Raw genomic sequence first — 19895 nt, forward strand, 5'->3', positions numbered from 1 at the left:
CCTACAGTAACAGAACGAATACTATCCACAACAACACTTCTCCAGATCATAGCAACATTTAGTTAAGGCTGAACTCGAACAAATCTAAAAATTACTATCCAACATTCCACAATTTCATTTAAATAAAGAAAAAGGGAACATGATAGACTGAAGTAAATGAAATTCTACTTAGAATAGAACTCCTATAACCATTTGCGAATAGTATTTCCTAATTTCGTGCTAGTTACAATAGCTTGGGAGGCATTTTATTGTTGTTTGCTGGTACAAGCAGGAGGATTCTGCTTGCCCGAAACGGTGGGCTTGACATTAACACAAGTGGAAGTAGCAGATCCTCCTTCTCCCTTGTATACGAGATCAATGCCAGCAACCGCCACTTGTTGGCATGGTACACTTTTACTGCAAATAAGCTTCATAGCTTCCTTTGTTGAAGAAGTGCCTCTAATGTTCTTGAAGCTAACGTTGCTGATCTTAACTTTCGAGGGAGACTGAAAGCAGAACAAACAGAAAAAAACCCACACAAGAATTTGATATTAGTATCTGTAATTTGTTTTTCCTTTTTTTAAATTTTAACATCAAAATGAGTGTATATATTTGTGATGTTTATAATAACCTTGTTTGAGCATTGACTGTTTGGGCAGTAGCCTTGATCGATGAGGATAGGATTGGTAACATTGTTCATGATAATATTCTCGAAATGCATATCAGAAGCAGTCCCAGGAGGGGAAGAAGGCCATGTTTTGATTCTAACACCATTCTTTGTATTGCTAAGGGTGCCACCAATTACTCTGATTCCTGAAACAGGTTCTTCATTCTGGTACCTTCCAAGACTTCCAACGCTGATACCATGGCCAGGTCCACAAATTACTTGGTTAACAATAACATCTTGGGCTCCATCACCAATGGAGACGCAATCGTCACCTGTTCCAATTTTGGCATTGTTGATGGTGATCTTAGATGAATGTCCGATGTGGATTCCGTCGGTGTTGGGGCTATCTCCGGGTGCAGTTATGGTAACATGTTGGATTTGCAAGTTCTTGCATCCAAAAACGTTTATGTGGAAAAATTTGCTGTCCTTCGATTAAATGTCACGGACTATTGAATTTGTGATGAAATCGAACCTTAAATTCTGTTCATGTTTACAAGTTAGATAAATCAAAACAGCAAATATGAACGCCGTAGTTTCATTTAAATATTCTCCTAAAAATATTTTCGTTTAAATATATTATAGTAAAATGCTAACGCTTCTTTGAATTACTATATTTAAAAAAAAAAATTACAAATATATATCAATGAATGTGGTTGTTACTAGTTTAACAATAGTATATAAAAAAGTCTTTTCGGACCAAACAATTTGTCACCACTTGATGTTATACGCGAGTATGATTGGTGAACCATCGCTTTCACCTGTAACCATCGCTTTTTCTCCATTACACAGTTGCACAAATTAGGGTCATGGCACAGAAGTTGTGTCCATATTCCGTATTTGGACTTTCTCATATATAAATTTGGAATTCTCTTTTTTGGTGAGTTGTGACACCTCACTATATAAAGCTTACATCAAATTATTAATAATATGATAATATCCTTAACATCATTAAACGAATACGTGCTTGAATTAGTATTTCGTGATGGTTAAAGTTCTTAAAGTTGTAATGTCTGTATATATCTACATAAATATAAGGGAAATTTAAATGCTAATTATTAAGATTGAAATCTTACGATAGGAAGTGTTTTGCAGTTGTAATTTTTGGCACAACTATTTTTTTGCCATGCTGTTTGTCCTTTGCCATCAAAAACTCCACCACCTGACACAGTGAGACTGTCGATACGTTTAAAAGAAACCCAAAAGTCTGTACCAACGTTTGATGGGGCCTGTAGGGTGCCCTGAAGTTGAAACTCAATAGCACCTTTGCATGGACCTAATAAACTCACTGCACCTAGTTTGTATGTCCCTGCTAAAATCACAACTTTACTTCCTGCTACTGCGCATGCAGCTTTCCAAGCTTTTGTCAAAGCCTGATAAACACGTTATGAAAAATCAAAATCAATATATTACAATCATTTTTCATGTTAATGTTTTATCATCTGGTCAAGACACCGAAGAGTTTTTGGTGTAAGCAGAGTTTGAACCCGAGTACTTTTATTTGACATTAAAAGACTTTACTAGTTAAGTTAACTAGAACCCACTTTTCATGTTAATTAGGTATAGTTAATTGTGCTAAACATATTTATACCTGGGTGATATCGGCATTAGGTTGTCCTCCATAAGATTTAACGTTAAAGACTTGCCCGGCACTGGTGGATGCCAACAACAATAGCAACGAAATTGTTACAATGCTCAAATTCTTTCCCATTTTATTGTTCTTTATTTCCCTGCTATTGCCAATTTGTTGTACGGTATGATGGTTTCCCTATTTAGTTTGAAGCTATTTATACTACAGCACCTGAGCTCATCACCATTGAAGCTATCCAACTGATATTAACTAATTTTATGCATGGTTGCTAAGAACTCTCCTGTTTACTCTTCAACTTCTATACTATTATTAGCTTTCGTGCTTCCTCCTTCACTAATTAATTAATAGTTTATCGTTATAATCAAACCGTTGATGACCTGCTAAGATTAAATCAATTTCATTGACCATGGAAGGATAAATTTTTAACAACTTTATGATTGAATTATGCTAATAACTCTAAAGGATTATAACATGTCTTTTTTTTTGGTCCATTATTCTATATGATAAGATTATTACTACTATATATCACCCTAACTTCTTAGCCATAATTGGCAAGCTCTTAGCCACCAGAAATCTATTCATTTTCTCCTTGAAGCGAATTGAATACTTCTCGTTAGAGAGGGGGGGAAAAGTCTAGAAAAAGAATCACCTCCGAAAACTATCCAAAGTTAGTATAGGAAGCATGCCTGTCTATAGCGTAAAGTAGAAAAAAAATTACTATATAGGAGAGGTTGAACTCACCTTCTCAATTATTATATTTATCATTATTACTATAATTGGCTTACAGATCTATGCCAGTTGTTAAATACTAGCCAGTAACCAGTGCAATGCTTGAGAAAGTTAGACATAACCTTTTTGTCTAAATAAGAAATTTGATAATTATGATAGCTAATGAACAATTATTATAATCGTAATGCCAAGAATATTGTAGTGTTGTCACCTTTTGAGTATTTTTAAATAAAATATTGTAGTTGTGTCACCTGCTATCTGTCGAGGTTTAAGATTTTCAGAATTTCAATATGATTTTCTTGGGATCCGTGAATGTGTCTTTGGGTTTTCTTTTCTCCTAACCCTAGACATATAAAAGGATCAGTTTAAGGGCCGTCAAAGTATTCTCAAGCTGCACAAGTTTTGAGCAAACTCTGTTCAAGCAAATTGTGACCGGAAACGAAGTTCTTGCCCTAGTTCATCTCTTTCTCTTGAAGAAGTTGCTGTGTATGTGCACCATAGGGTTATGTGACCAAGCATCTTCTTGATCTCCATTGTGTGGATGAACTAAAGAACTTTGCAACCAACAACCTTCTCAGTTGGTGTTTGAAGTCGCGAACTGGGATCCGCGCATTTGGTTAGTCACGTATCCATGAATGTGTCTTTGGGCTTTCTTTTCTCCTAACCCTAGACATATAAAAGGATCAGTTTAAGGGCTGTCAAAGTGTTCACAAGTTGCACCAGTTTTGAGCAAACTCTGTTCAAGCAAATTGTGACCGGAGACGAAGTTCTTGCCCTAGTTCATCTCTTTCTCTTGAAGAAGTTGTTGTGTGTGTGCACCATAGGGTTTTGTGACCAAGCATCTTCTTGATCTTCATCGTGTGGATGAACTGAAGAACTTTGCAACCAACAACCTTCTCAGTTGGTGTTTGAAGTCGCGAACTGGGATCCGCGCATTTGGTTAGTCACGTATCCGTGAATGTGTCTTTGGGCTTTCTTTTCTCCTAACCCTAGACATATAAAAGGATCAGTTTAAGGGCTGTCAAAGTATTCACAAGTTGCACAAGCTTTGGGCAAACTCTGTTCAAGCAAATTGTGATCGGAGACGAAGTTCTTGCCCTAGTTCATCTCTTTCTCTTGAAGAAGTTGTTGTGTGTGTGCACCGTAGGGTTTTGTGACCAAGCATCTTCTTGATCTTCATCATATGGATGAACTGAAGAACTTTTCAACCAACAACCTTCTCAGTTGGTGTTTGAAGTCGCGAACTAGGATCCGCGCATTTGGTTAGTTACGTATCCGTGAATGTGTCTTTGGGATTTCTTTTCTCCTAACCTTAGACATATAAAAGGAGCAGTTTAAGGGCTGTCAAAGTGTTCACAAGTTGCACAAGCTTTGAGCAAACTCTGTTCAAGCAAATTGTGACCAGAGCCGAAGTTCTTGCTCCAGTTCATCTCTTTCTCTTAAAGAAGTTGCTGTGTGTGTGCATCGTAGGGTTTGTGACCAAGCATCTTCTTGATCTTCATCGTATAGATGAATTGAAGAATTTTGCAATCAACAACCTTCTCAGTTGGTGTTTGAAGTCGCATACTGGGATCCGCGCATTTGGTTAGTCACGTACTGGGAGTCATGCATCTGAAAGGGAACTATCACAACAGAACAATTCCAATTGGGTATTGGGGTAAAGGTTCAACTATAGGTTAGTAAGGTACTGAGATTCTTTTACTTGTAACCATTTGTTGTGATAATAGTGGAGTTTCGGGAGTGGTGACGTGAAAATCACCCGGTGGGGTTTTTGTCGTTAGGTTTTCCCCATTTGTAAACAAATCACCGTGTTATTTATTTTCCGCTGCATATTTAGTTTATTGGTGATTTGTTTGTGCTACCACGCGTTTGCATGATAAATTGATTAATTAATTAATTTCTATCACGAGGGGTCATTCAATTTGTGGCCTATCAAGTGGTATCAGAGCAGGCACACTCTGATTGGGGTTAATCTTTGCTATGTGATCCATTGACCCCTGTTGTCATGGAAACTCTTGATTGTTTTGATTTGCATGATCTTATGTTGAATGATGATGATGATATTCAAGATGCCTATTGCAAGCTTTATAATTTTTGTATGAAATCTCTTGAATGTTCTACAAAATTAAAAGCTAAATTTATAAAGGTCAAGCTTGAAAAAGATGATTTGATTGCAAAATTGGATGAAGCCAATAATTTGAATGAAAATTTTAAAAATCAAATTTCATCTTAGGTGGACAAAATTAATAGTTTGGAAGAGCAACTAGTTGAATTTAAAACTGAAGTTGAAAAATTAACTAGTGTCAAACTTGTTGTTGAGCCAAACTCAAAAAAAAAAAAGATTTTTATATTCCCCCATTTAAAAGGAATAATGAAGAGTTGAAGGCTAATATTGCTAGGATAGACAAAGGTAAACAATCTAATGTTAACGCTGAAGTTTCTAAACCTATGTCTAAAACTCCTCCTAGGTTGAATAAAAATTCTGAATTTGTCCCCACTTGTCATCATTGTCATATTGTTGGTCATATTAGGCCAAATTGTCCTAAATTAAGGTCTTTGTCAACGTCTAAGGTTAGACCTCCTTCTAGGAAGCATAGTAGTTCGAAAACTACTCATGTTTGTCACCATTGTGGTACTTTCGGTCACACTCGTCCTAATTGTTTCAAGTTGTTTCCATATAAGCGAGTGTCAAATAGGTCTCATCCTTTGTCTAAAGGATCTATACCTATTCTTGGTGAGTTATTAAAAGCTTTAATCTTTTTAACTCAATTTCAGGGGAATTCTAATTCCTCTATGTCCTATAGTAGTCATACTAGGACACGTGCCTTTTCATCTTCACGGCCAAAGACTCGTGCTGTGTGGGGTGGTAACGGATCCTAAGACTTAATTGTCTTTTCTGTTTGTCATCTACTTTAATTCTTTCTATCTAAAGTAGGACTCTCTTTGCTTGATTTCTTATCTGCTTTTGGAATCATGCTTTCATGCATCTACACCCTTCTATCATGCTTTCATGCATATGCATCTTGTTTTATGCTTTCTTTTTTATTTTTTTAACATGTTTTTGTTTGTTTGTTTTTTTTTCATATAAAAATAAATAAATAAATTTGAAAAATCAGAAAAATACAAAAACAGTGTGTGTTTTGTGTACTTTGGTACTTGTGTACCTTGGATGGCCATTGAAACAAAGTCTTCTAAACTTTGTATCATTTGTAACTTAGATGAGCATCTCTATGCACAACTAAGCAAGTGAGCTTTGTGGCTCATGTTTGTGATGAGTACGATTAAGTTGCCTCTTAAACTTAACACGCATATCACTCTTTTTGAGGGGAAGGACTAAAAAATTCTGAGAGAAAGGCATAAATAATCATCTCACCACTGTTGCCCGCCAATCATAATTTGACACCTATATGCTTTGGCATAGCAAAAGTGCAGTGTCAATGACATTTGTGTGCTTAGGCATAGCAAAATTAAAATGTCAAATATCATTGTGTATTTCTTTTCTTTCTCTAATATGCCCATGCATGATATGCTTAAAAGAAAAATATGTAAAGAATCAAAAGCAAAAAGATCAAAAATGCTTTAAACAAGATTGCAAGCGTGTATTCTAGGAGATGTGGGAGTTATAGGATGTACCTCAAAGGTGATAGTCCCCATCAAGCAGTTATGATTGTGTCTGAGTTAAAGTGATTTTCTCATATCTCAAATCGTCATAACATGCATACACTTATGCAATCTTGCAATGTTTTTCACACACAACACGCAATATTCTTTGCTATTCTTGATTCATGTGCAGGTACAATGTGATTTGGCCATCACAAGGTTTTACATGTGTTGATGTATGCTTACTAAACTGTTTGGACTTGTTTTTGAAATATAAAATTGGTTAGACATGTTTAGTTTGTGTGTGTGTGTTTTTGAAGATCCATGTGCTTAAATTTTCATTTGAGAGATGCTTTTGAGAGCCTAATATGTTGATTGGATCGTTGGTTGAGTTGCATGTTGAATTACATTCATGTCTGTGTTTTTCACATCTCGAAAAACTGTTTTTAAAAGCTGGCTCGACACCTCCTCGATACCTCCTCAATAGTTGGCTATCTATCGAGCTTTTTTAAGCTTTTTCTTATCGCAATCTTGCCTGCACCTCGATACTTGGTGAATCTATCGAGATTGGGTTTGTATGCTCGATAGCTTCTCAATACCTGGTGGATTGATCGAGCTTCTGTTCTTAATTCTGGTGTGTTGATCCTCGATACCTCCTCGACACCTCAGCTGTCAACGAGAATTTCCTTGACACCTCTTCGACAGATCGCTTGATACCTCTCGATACCTGCATCTGTCGAGATTTACTGGCTTTCCTATATAAAGCCTTTATGCGATCCGGTTCCCATTTCCATCGATCTCTCTCTCGATACTTCTCTGTTTCTCTCCCAAAACCACTCCAATCTCACTCCTATCTTAGTTCTCAAGGATGTTACAAGGTTTTTCAAGTTTTTCTTCACTTGGTAAGCTTCTAATCCTTTCTCATTCATGCATTTCATGTTTTTAAACCTAGGATTTGGGGTTTTTTTTGAAAATTTTTGGGGTTTTTCAAAATTGATGAGATTTCATTGAAATTTTGGGTTGGGTTTTCACTTAAATGTGTTTAAAACCTCATACATTGCATCACATTAGTATTATAATGGTATTGCCATGCATTTAGATGTGTGCTATATGTTTGTGTGCTGATAAGTTTGGATTAGGCTGAGCCCATGATGCAATTTCCTTTGCATGTCACATGTTCATGCATTTCCCATGCATACGTACTTCTTTTCAGTATATTTGATATATTTGAAAATGTTTGGGACTTTTCTGATTGTCATTCTTTCTCTCCCTCTCTATTAGTTTGCGTTAGTCGTGTCTATGGCACCTAAACCTAAATCCACTCCAGCCCGAAACCCTCTTCATTCTGGGACTTCTTCTTCGTCTGATCCTACCCTATCTCATATCCGGTTCCGTGATGATGATGCCTTTAAGGCATTTTCGGAGAACTTTTCTAGACGAGGCTTTCATTCGGAATGCCAAGTCATCTTGACGGATTTTGCAGACACCGACCTTCCCTTTGTCATTCACAGTAGGGGATGGGAGTCACTGTGTGACGTCCCGGTCACTTGTCCTCTCGTGCTTATCCAAGAGTTCTACTCCAACATGCACGGGATTGATCGATCAGTACCTCTTTTCTTCACTCGTGTTCGGGGTTCGCGCATTCCTATCACACCGTAGTTGGTTGCGGATGTGCTTCGGGTCCCTAGGATAGAGTTTCCTAACTATCCTAGTTATGAGCGTCTGAGGACTGTGTCCAGGGATGAGCTCATGTCTGCTTTTTATGAGCGCCCCTTTTCTTAGGGTGAGCGTCTTTTTACACCATGTCGACATTTTGCTAAAGGTCCTAGATTCACGAACATGGTAATGACTTTTGTTTTGCATCCCCTCTCTCACTCTAACTCCATCACAAAGTCTCGTGCTCGATTTTTGTTGTCTCTTCTTGAGCATCTTACCATAGACTTCCCTTCTCATTTCATTCTGTCTATTATAGATGTTCATCTAGATTCGGCGTCCCGTGATAAGCTCATCTTTCCTTCCGCTATCACGAGGATTCTACGCCATTTTTCCATTCCTTTTCCCTCTTCCGACCACTTTACCGTCATGTGTGCCATAGATTACGCTACCGTTAAACGTAGCAAGGCCCAACATCGGTCACGGTAGTCGGATTCAGTAGCACCTTCCTCCCATTCCGCTCCATCCCGTTCTGCTCCATCCAGATCGGCCCTCCTTCTTCTTCGGGCGATGTGTCTCTAGGAGATATCATCGCACAGCTGCAGCACATGGATGCTTGCCTCGATACACTCTCTACAGAGTTGTATCAGGTGAACGTTCGTGTCGGTCGTATTGCATAACGATAGGCGTCTATGGGTGGCTTTGCTCCTGAGGCTACTCCTGAGGATGATGATGATGGTGATGATGATGATGCTTCAAATGATGCTGATGGAGATGCTAGCTTTGCCGATATGATGTTGACTTGACACTCTTACCCTTTGTCATTCGTGACAAAAAGAGGGATTAGTTTTGGTATGAAAGTAGTCCATCTTAGAGGGAGAGTTAGTATAATGTCATTTTGTTAGGAGGAGTGTTGATACATTTTGAGGGATGAAGTGAGGATAGTATGTATCTTTTCTTTTCTTTCTTTTTAGATACATTACTCTTGTACATGAAGTCTTGTGACCATTTATAGACATACATTGTACTTATCACTTTATTTATATTGATGTATGTTTTTCTTTCACCTACCCTTTCATGTGTTGTTTCTTTCCTCTCTTTATACACATGTTTCTTATATTTGTATGCAATCTATTATTTCTGTTTCACACAAAGATGACTTGATGAGTTTTGTTTAAAGTGTTTCAGAAATACAGGTTGTCAAAGTCTACTTGCCATAAACTCTCTTCTTGCAAAGTTTTTCAAGAGTTTGTGTTAGGATAGATTTTATTGTATTCAACAAGTGAATATGAGTTGAGTGATTTATGACTTCTCTCATATGTTCATTTGTTTGATTTTGTCACGGATTGCCAAAGGGGGAGATTGTTAGGACATATGTGTTTCACTTGTTAAAAACATATGTCATGATTTTATGTAATTGGCTTATCCTTTGACAAAACGCACTTTACTTGTATTTGGATAGATTTAGGATATTTTAAATACTTCAAGAAACCTTGTTTCAAGATCAAGTATTAAAGCTTTCAAGTCTGTTCAAGAAAACAAGTTCAGAGTGCAAAATCATTAAAACTCGACAGCTGGCTCGACAGCTGCATCTATCGAGTTTAAGGAAGCTGTTCTTCATTCAGTGTTCTTGACACCTACTCGACACCTGCTCGACACCTGTTATCTATCGAGGTTTAAGATTTTCAAAATTTCAATATGATTTTCTTGGGATCCGTGAATGTGTCTTTGGGCTTTCTTTTCTCCTAACCCTACACATATAAAAGAATCAGTTTAAGGGCCGTCAAAGTGTTCACAAGTTACACAAGCTTTGAGCAAACTTTGTTCAAGCAAATTGTGACCGGAGACGAAGTTCTTACCCTAGTTCATCTCTTTCTCTTGAAGAAGTTGCTGTGTATGTGCACCGTAGGGTTTTGTGACCAAGCATCTTCTTGATCTTCATCGTGTGGATGAACTGAAGAACTTTGCAACCAACAACCTTCTCAGTTGGTGTTTGAAGTCACGTATTGGGATCCACGCATTTGGTTAGTCAAGTACTGGGAGTCGTGCATCTGAAAAGGGAACTGTCACTACAGAGTAAGTCCAATTGGGTATTGGGGTAAGGGTTCAATTGTAGGTTGATAAAGTACTAGGATTCCTTTACTTGTAACCGTTTGTTGTGATAATAGTGGAGTTTCGGGAGTGGTGACCTAAAAATCACCCGATGGGGTTTTTGCCGTTAGGTTTTCCCCATTCGTAAACAAATCACCGTGTTATTTATTTTCTACTACATATTTAGTTTATTGGTGATTTGTTTGTGCTACCAGACGTTTGCATGATAAATTGATTAATTAATAACTTGGCTAATTAATTAATTAATTTCTATCACGATGGGTCATTCAGTTTGTGGCCTATCATAGGGGTTTTAATTAACTAGCAGATGGAGATGATAATTTTGGCCTTAAAACTCATCAACCCGAAGGAGTGTGGGAATTCTCCTTTTTCATCAAGTTGTGAAACACGACACTTTTGTACTACTATTTTTGGTAGGTGAATTTCCACACAACTGTTGAAGTGTTTGATACTAATACTGATTATCAACAATGATGAGCCATAAGATATATAATTTTTCATGTACCAACCCACGATTACTCTACTTTGGTAGAATATGACTTAGATGTTGGTTGAACTTCAACAAATACGAATTTTGAACAATAGTATGTTTCACATCAAATGAGAGGAAAATGTTTAATTTTGTTTTCTTTTTAATAATTGATAATATATGCCAATATTGATGTGAATTAGACTAACATTTCAGCTAGGTTACAAATTACATGTTAAGCTTCCTTCATCAAATCTTCTGTTTTATTTATTATGATATGCAATATTTTCATCACTTTCATATTTATTTTTCCCATTCATGCTACATCACATTCTCTTGATATTTTATTTGTTAAAAGTTGAATCCATCCTCATGTAATGTCCAAATCCAATTGGCTCGACCATAGTCCAATTAATGATTGTGGTCTGCACTAAACACTTCGAAAGCAACGTGGAAGTTCTCGTACCAAAAATAGCTATAGAAAAGTGTAGTTTCTAATATTTTGATGTAAAAGAGAATTCACACACTCTTTTGGGCTAAAGAGTTTTTAAGTCCAAAAACATCATCTCCTTATTAATAATGGTAGTTGTTCTTTAGGTTGTTGATGATTTGTACATAGTGCTTTTTGAACTCCCGAGGTGTCAATGTGTAAACTAGATTGAATATGAGTGATTGAATAAGTAATTTAATTGACATGTTATAGGAGAGATTAAGCATTCAATATACTCTAAGATCATAATGAATCAAAGAGTTGAGGCCTTCAATATATATATATATATATATATCATATTAAATCTTAAGAACTTGTCAACATGCAATGATTCCAAATAGTAAATTAATCTCAAAATTCAATCATCAATCTATAGAAAGCACATAGATAATCCCAAGAACACAAGTTTGAAATATTAGGTTTCACCTCTAACCCTATCTAGAGATTTAGCCGCACATAGTTAGGCAAAAGAAATCAGTAAAAACAATGCGAAATCTCTAAAAGAAGAAAAAAGATTAAAAAAAGTTCTAGGACTTTTCCTCCTCTATTGTGTCAACCTCCTCCAAATGATAAAGAGAAAATCCCACAAATTTATGATGTAAAATCCGTGATTTTTTGAAATTTATCTGCTGTCAACTTCCATCACATTTTTTGGCCTCCAAAACGATGATTTTTTTTTTTTTTGAATTTGTATTAAGCTAAAAAGTTGAAGATTTTCTACTCTTGGACATTTGTGCAACATGGCAAAAATACTAAAACAATGTAGAATGTATCCATATCAGGATTTTTCCAATTTGGCTTAAATGAATATTTTTCATCGCTTTTTAATTCCAGTACATTTTTTTTTTTCTTTAAAGCTCAAAGGCCATGCCTCAATTGATCTTGACCCTTGGATTCTCTTGGTTGCGTGTCTGCTTGATTAGTTGACTAGTTTTAATCTCCCTTAAGAGAAAAATACACATTAAGAATATATATAAGAGATGTCTTTTAAACTCATATATTTGCATGTAATTAAAATAAAATTTTCGTGATATTGCCTACTGAAACTAAAATAATAGTGTAATTTTAAGCAATCACTTTAAAAGCAGCATGGAAGTTCTCGTACTAGAAATAGCTGTAGAAAAGTGTTGTTTCTAATATTTTGATGTAAAAGAGAATTCACACTCTTTTGGGCTAAAGATTTTTAAGTCCAAAAACATCATCTCCATATTTATAATGGTAGTTGTTCTTTAGGTTGCTAATGATTTGTATATAGTGCTTTCTCTACTCCCAAGGTGTTAATGCATGCAAATTGTGGAGGCACCAAAAAGTCACCAATAAACTAAATGTAGCGAAAATTAAATTGACATGGTGATTTGTTGACAAATAGGAAAAACCTCTCACAAGGAAAAAAACCCCATCAAGTGATTTTATGGTCACTACTCCCAAGAATCCACTAAACAACAATCAAGCGGTTACAAGTATAAGGAATCTTACCAACTACCTTGGCCTATCCTTGTGAGAGACCGTCGGGGTGCTCTCAAGAAAAAGAGATTCGGGTACTTGTAAGGGCACCTCTCTTTTAGGTAGTGGTGTGGAGCCGCCACTTATTTTTTTATACAAAAAAATAAGAAAAAAATAAAAACAAATTACATGATCAAAATACTTCATTATCATTGATTGAATAAAGAAAAGTACAACTTTGGTAAATTAACTTTACAAGGCTTTGGGTCCTAGTTACAATCTATGCAAAAGAATACAAAACTTTTGCCCTAGTTACAATCTACCAAAATTAAAAAGACAAACACTAGTCTACCTATCCAAAAATCCTAAGCTTGGGGGCTAGGTTATGAAATGGGAAGGTGTTAGGCACCCATTCCGCCCAAATAGAGTTCGGCCTTCTAGACTCTAAAGACCAATATACGCTTTTTTGCATGATTTTATATGATATGTTGAACACACATGACGCACACTTGACAAAAATTAACTTAAATAAATTTGCCTTATGGATGTGTCCTCTTTTTCAAGAAAATTTAGATCTGTTTTGTGAATAAAAAATTTTGGATTTGTAAAAACAATAAGATCTGTTTTTATGTAAAAGAAAGAATAAGATTTTTGTTAAAAAGTATCAAATCTGTTTTGTGTAAAGTTAAAAAGGTGATTGCATCAAGAAAAATCAAATCTATTTTTTATGTAAAAGAAAAAAATAAGATTTTTGTTAAAAAGCATCAGATCTATTTTATGTAAAGTTAAAAAGGTGATTATATCAAGAAAAATCAGATATGTTTTTTATGTAAAAGAAAAAAAATGACTTTTTGAAAATGGATCCACATTCATGAGATAAATTTATTATACATGCATCACATAAAAAAAAAAAAAAAAAAGGCAAGGCTTCAACCTAACTTTCAATTCCTTCTTCTAAATTTCAAACTCTGCAAATTTGTAACAAAGAAATCCTTTTTCTAAAAAAAATCAGATCTATATTTGATGAAAATACAGTTCGGTTTTTGAGCTAAAAAATCAGAACTGTATTTAATGAAAGTACAGATCAGTTTTTGAGTAAAAAACTCATATCTGTATTTAATGAAAATACAGATCATTTTTGCACAAAAAAAATTAGATCTAAAAAATACGAATTAGTTTTGAACTTAAAAAAAATCTGATCTGAAAAATACATATACGTTTTTGAGCTAAAAAATCAGATCTGAAAAATATAGATCAGTTTTAGGTTTAAAAAAATCAAATTTGAAAAGTATAGATCTGTTTTAGGTTTTAAAAAATCAAATCTGAAAATACAGATCAGTTTTTCTGTTTCAAAAAGAATTTTGTTAGCCATTGCAGATTTTGAAGTCAAAGAGAAAGAATTGAAATAAACAATCATCTAAAGCATCTAATCATGGCAATCATATATTAAGAACAAGTTATAATAAAACATGATAATCATATTCGTGCATCAACACAAAAACATGCTAATTAACAGAAAAAGAAAAGAAAGAAAAATGGAATACCTCTTGCATGAGCGTGCCTTTCTAGTAAAAGAATATTTTAGAAATCAAAGTATATTCACTTCTTTGAGGTCTCAAATGCTTTACTTACAAAAAAGAAGTTCTTAAAGCAAAAGCCTCCAAAACATCATTAATGTAAGGGGAATTGAAAAGTCAGAAGAGAAGAGCCAAAAAGATGTGGGGGGGGGGGGGGTCAAAAAGTATGCTGAATTTTGAGAGGCACCCTCTATTTATAGAGGTCAAAATGCTTCGAAAAAACAGCCGAATGATCATATACGAATTGAGACACGTCCTTATCTCTAAAAAAATTGAAAATTGTAAGGTTTATCTCAATCCAAGAGTCCTCAGGCCGAGCCACGAATTTGTGCCAATCAGCACTTTTCATGTTTCTTGGATGAATTTGCATTTCTCCTTGATACCCTTTTATCCTTTCTAATACACTTTCATTTTTCTTGACTTGACTGAACACACTTTTTTGATGAAATGTATCTTACTTTTTTTCTTCTCCTTATCTTCCTCAATTTGATTAAATTTCTTCTTGATGAATCTTCATTTTTGCTCGTCCTTCTCAACTTGAATGATCTTTCATGGAATCTCATGTCTCTTGTGTCTTTTGATGAATCGGTATTCTCTCACAACTTGATAAAAATTATTGCATTCACTTCTCTCTCTTTTTCTTTTATTGAAGTCTTTTCTAACTTGATGGCCTTCTCTTTTTTCTCACAGTTTGATGCTTTCACAAAATCTTATCTCTCCTTGATGGATTCTTTTCTTCTGTCCTAGCTTGATGGGGTGAACTATCGCTTTTCTTTTATGAACTCTCTTTTCTAAACTTGATGAACTTTTCATCTTTTCTTCTTTTGAACTTGTCCCATTGTCTTCATTGAGGACCTTACGAGGTGGTGCTAAAACCAAAAGGTCAACACTTCCTCATCTTGAGATTAAAGCATGCATACTAATAGGCCAAAAATGTATTGACCCTTTATGATAAATTAACCAATTAATTTAGCCAAGTGAATTAATTAAGTTAATTAACATGCAAAGCGCATGGTAGCACAATCGAATCACTAGTTAACTAAAGTGCAGCGGAAATTAAATTGACATGGTGATTTGTTTACAAATGAGGAAAACCTACACGGCAAAAACCCCACCGGGTGATTTTAAGGTCACCACTCCCGAGAATTCACTATTATCAAAACAAGCGGTTACAAGTAAAGGAATCTCAGTACCTTATACCAACCTACAGTTGAACCCTTACCCCAATACCCAATTGGACTTGCTCTGTAGTGACAATCTCTCCTTTTCAATGCACGGCTCCCAGTACGTGACTAACCAATAGATGCGCAGATCCCGGTACGCGACTTGATCACCAACTTGAGAATATGTTGGCTGCAAAGTTCTTTAGTTCATCACACGATGAAAATCACAAAGCTCCTTGGTTACAAAATCCTAAGGTGTACAAACACAGCGGCTTCTTCAAGAAAAAAATGACCTAGGGAAAATTTTGTCTTCGGTCACAATTTGCATGAGCACAACTTTCTTTCACACTTGCACAACTATGCAACCTTTGACGGCAATTAAAATAATCCTTATATATGTTTAGGGTTGTGAAAAAAGAAGGCCTAAACACATACTTACGAATTGGATTGAAATCAACTCTGAAAAACTGAATTTCATAAACCTTGATAGATAGGGTATCTATCGAACTAGTTGTTGAGCCACAGGCTGAAACAGCTTTTAGACCTCGATAGATGCTAGCTGTCAAGCTTTAAAATCCAGCACTTTCTCACTTATTTCTTGGACAGACTTGCATGACTTTAACACTTGAATTTGAAACCTTGTTTCTTGTAGTATTAAACATATCCTAGATCTACCCAATTACAAGTAAAGTGCATTTTGTCAAAGGATTAGCCAATTACATAAAATATTGACATATGTTCCTAACATCAAATCACATATGTCCTAACAATCTCCCCCTTTAGCAATCAATGACAAAACCACAACAAACAAATGAACATATGAGAAAAGTCATAAATCACTCAACTTATATTCACTTGTTGAATACAATAAAATCTATCCTAACACAAACCCTTGAAAAACTTTGCAAGAAGAGAGTTTATGGCAAGTAGACTTTGACAACCTGTATTTCTGAAACAGAAATATAAGATTGCTTACATCATATAAGAAACATATGTATAAAGAAATAAAAGAAACAACACATGGAGAAGATAGGTGAATAACATATATCAATATATATATAAACCAAATATAAGTACAATGTATGCCAAGTGGTCACAAGACCAATATACAAATAAATAATGTATCTAAAATAGAAAGAAAAGAAAAGATACAAAAAATCCTCACTACATCCCTCATATAAACACTCCCCCTATCACAAAATCTCCTATACTAACCCTCCCCCTATAAGTATGACTACTCTCATCTCAAAACTATTTCCCCTTTTTGTCACGAGTGACAAAGGGCAAGTACATCAAGTAGACATCTCGTCATCACTGGGTGAGCTAGCACCATCATCCTCATCAGCATCTTCATTGCCAGAGCCATCGTCACTATCATCCTCGAATGCCAGTGGAGAAGGAGAAAGAGCAGTAGTGAAACCACCCATGGCAGCATGTCGTCGTGCGATACGACCGACACGGGTGTTCACCTGACACAACTCATCACTAAGAGTGTCAAGGGGAGCATCCATGCGCACAACCTGTGCCATGATGGCCTCAAGCATCACTCCACCCGCAGAAGACGAAGGAGCAGAGGTGGATGGAGCGGTAGAAGCTGGAGGAGATGCCGTCTGCGTGTGGGGCCGCCACGGTCTGAGCTGTGCCTCACTACGTCAAATGGTAGCAATGTCTATAGTGCCCATCACAGAAAAATGAGGAGCGACAGGAAAGGGGACGAGAAAATGGCAAAGTATCCGCGTGATAGCTGAAGGAAAAATAAGCCTATCATGGGTCATCGTATCCCTATAGACATCTATGAGGGAAAGAATAAAGTGAGAAGGGAAGTCGATAGTGATATCCTCTAAGAGGGACAACAAAAATCAAGCACGAGGTTCTGTAATAGAGTTATAGCGAGACAAAGGATGAAGAACGAATGTCATCACCATATTAAGGAACCTTGGACCTTTTGCAAAGCCCGAGCAAGGGGTGTTTTGACGGTCACCCCAAGAAGGTGCCACGCAAAAGTGAGACGAGAGTTTGTCTTTGGACACTATCCTTAGACACTCACAGCCAAGGTAGTTAGGATGCTCTACCCTAGGAACGAGTAGTACCTCAGAGACAATCTCCGGAGTAACTACAATGCATGTACCTCAAATGCGAGAGAAGAAATAAGGTACAGAGGTATCGATTCTGTGCATATTGGAGTAAAACACCTGCACGATCACCGAGGGACAAGTGATCGGGATGCCACAAAGTGACTCCCAACCTTTACTGTGATTGACAGTAGGTAAGTCAATGTCGGAAAAGTTTGACAGAACAACGTGGTGTTCTAAATGAATGCCTCGTCTACAAAAGTTCTCTGAGAAGTCCTTTCGGGCTCCATCATCATAGAACCGAACAGAAGAAGGTGTAGGCTCGGAGGAAGAAGATGCCCCAGAATGCAGAGGGTTCTGGGACGGAGTAGATTTGTGTTTAGGTGCCATAGAAGCAAACTAACGCGAGAGAGAGAGAGAGAGAGAGAGAGAGAATCAAAAAAGCACCAACAACAATATATCAAAATATAAATAATTGAAGGTATGTATGCATGAAAATGCATGAGCATGTGACATGAAAATTTAAATGCATCATGGGCTTAGCCCAATCCAAACCTACCAGCACACAACATAGCAACAAGGTAAACACACATCTAAAATGCATGAAACATTGTTATAATGAAAATGTGATGCAATGCATGAACATTTAGGATCATTTATACAAAACCCATCCCGAAAGGTTCACAAAAACTTCATCAATTTGAAAAACCCCAAAAAAATTTCAAAAACCCAAAACCTAAACCTAAATGCATAAAGAATGAGAAATAAAAAGATCATACCAAGTGATTTGAGACAAGAAAAGGCCGAAAATCACGTGGATTGAAGGTCTTGAGAGAGAAGAGTGTGTTTGGTAGGTGAAAAGGCTGAAATCAATTGAGAGAGATCGAGGAGAAGTGAAGAAAAATCGCACTGAAGCCTTATATAGAAACTTCATAAATCTCAACAGATTAAGAGGTGTCGAGATTTAAAACAAGGTGTTGAGATTTAAAACACATGTTTTAGCTATCGAAAAGTTGTCTAGCATTTGTCGAGAGGTGTCCACAGCTAAAGGATCTCGATGGATCGAGGTAGCTATCGAGAAGCAATCGAGAGGGCAGAAACTTCCTCGATAGATTGAAGTAGCTAACAAGAAGCCGTCGAGAATGCAATAAAGAGAAGCTGAAGAGCTCGATAGATAGCCTAGCTGTCGAGGTTGATTAAAAAACAATTTTTCAAGAATAGAAAAACACAGATATTAATGCAATCAAGCAAGCTATACAACCAAAGATCCAAACAACATTTTAAGCTCTCAAAAACATCTCTCAATAGGAAAAATGTTAAACACATAGATCCAAGACACATACACACATACTAAACACGTCTAACCAATTTTATATTTCAAAAACAAGTTAAAACAGTTTTAGTGAGCATACATTTACACAAGTATTCCTTGTGATGGCCAAATCACATTGTACCTGCACATGTATCAAAAGTAGTAAAGAATTTTGTGTGTTGTGTGTGAAAAATATCGCAAGATTGCATAAGTGTCTACATGTTATGACGATTTGAAATATGAGAAAATTATTTTAACTCACACATAATCATAACTATTTGATGGGGACTAGCACCTTCAAGGTACATCCTATAACTCCCACATCTCCTAGAATACATGCTTGCAATCATATGTAAAGCATTTTGATTCTTTTTGCTTTAATTTTTCTTTGCATATTTTTTCTTTCAAGCAAATCGTGCATAGACATAGAAGAGATAGAAAAGAAATACCCAATAATGTTAAGAATTTGACATTCCATTTTTGCTATGCCCAAGCACACAAATGTCATTTCATGATTAGCGGGCAACAGTGGTGAGATGGTTATTTATGCATTTCTCTTAGGATTTTCTAGTCTTTCCCGTCAAAAAGACTGATACGAGCATTAAGTACAAGAGATTACTTAATCTTACTCATCACAAACACGAGCCACAAAGCTCACTCGCTTAGTTGTGCATAGAGATGACCATCTAAGCTACAAAAGATACAAAATTTAGAAAACTTTATTTCAATAACCATCCAAGGTACACAAGTACCAATGTACACAAATACACACTGTTTTTGTATTTTTCTGATTTTTCATTTTTTTTATATGAAAAAAAAAATAAAGAGAAACTGAAAAATAAACAAACAAAAACATGTTAAACAAAGCAATGCATAAAACTAGACTGACTCAAAACACAAAAGCAAAACTCACAAATAATGTAAAAACAAAAACAAGAAAGGGAGAGAGAGAAAAAAGTGACAAAATCACTTGGAGCCCTTTTTCCTTCTACATCTTGGAAGAACCTTTTCATTTAGCAAACCCTTGATCCGACAATGAGG

The 19895-nt window shown here is 36.0% G+C and overlaps 1 pseudogene; it reads right to left on the reverse strand.

The window, feature by feature from the left end:
• Positions 1 to 211: 211 nt before the first annotated feature.
• On the reverse strand, positions 212 to 2354 carry LOC115978744 (annotated as a pseudogene).
• Positions 2355 to 19895: the final 17541 nt, after the last annotated feature.

The sequence above is a fragment of the Quercus lobata genome, chromosome 3 (genome assembly GCF_001633185.2).
Source record: "Quercus lobata isolate SW786 chromosome 3, ValleyOak3.0 Primary Assembly, whole genome shotgun sequence".
NCBI lineage: Eukaryota > Viridiplantae > Streptophyta > Magnoliopsida > Fagales > Fagaceae > Quercus > Quercus lobata.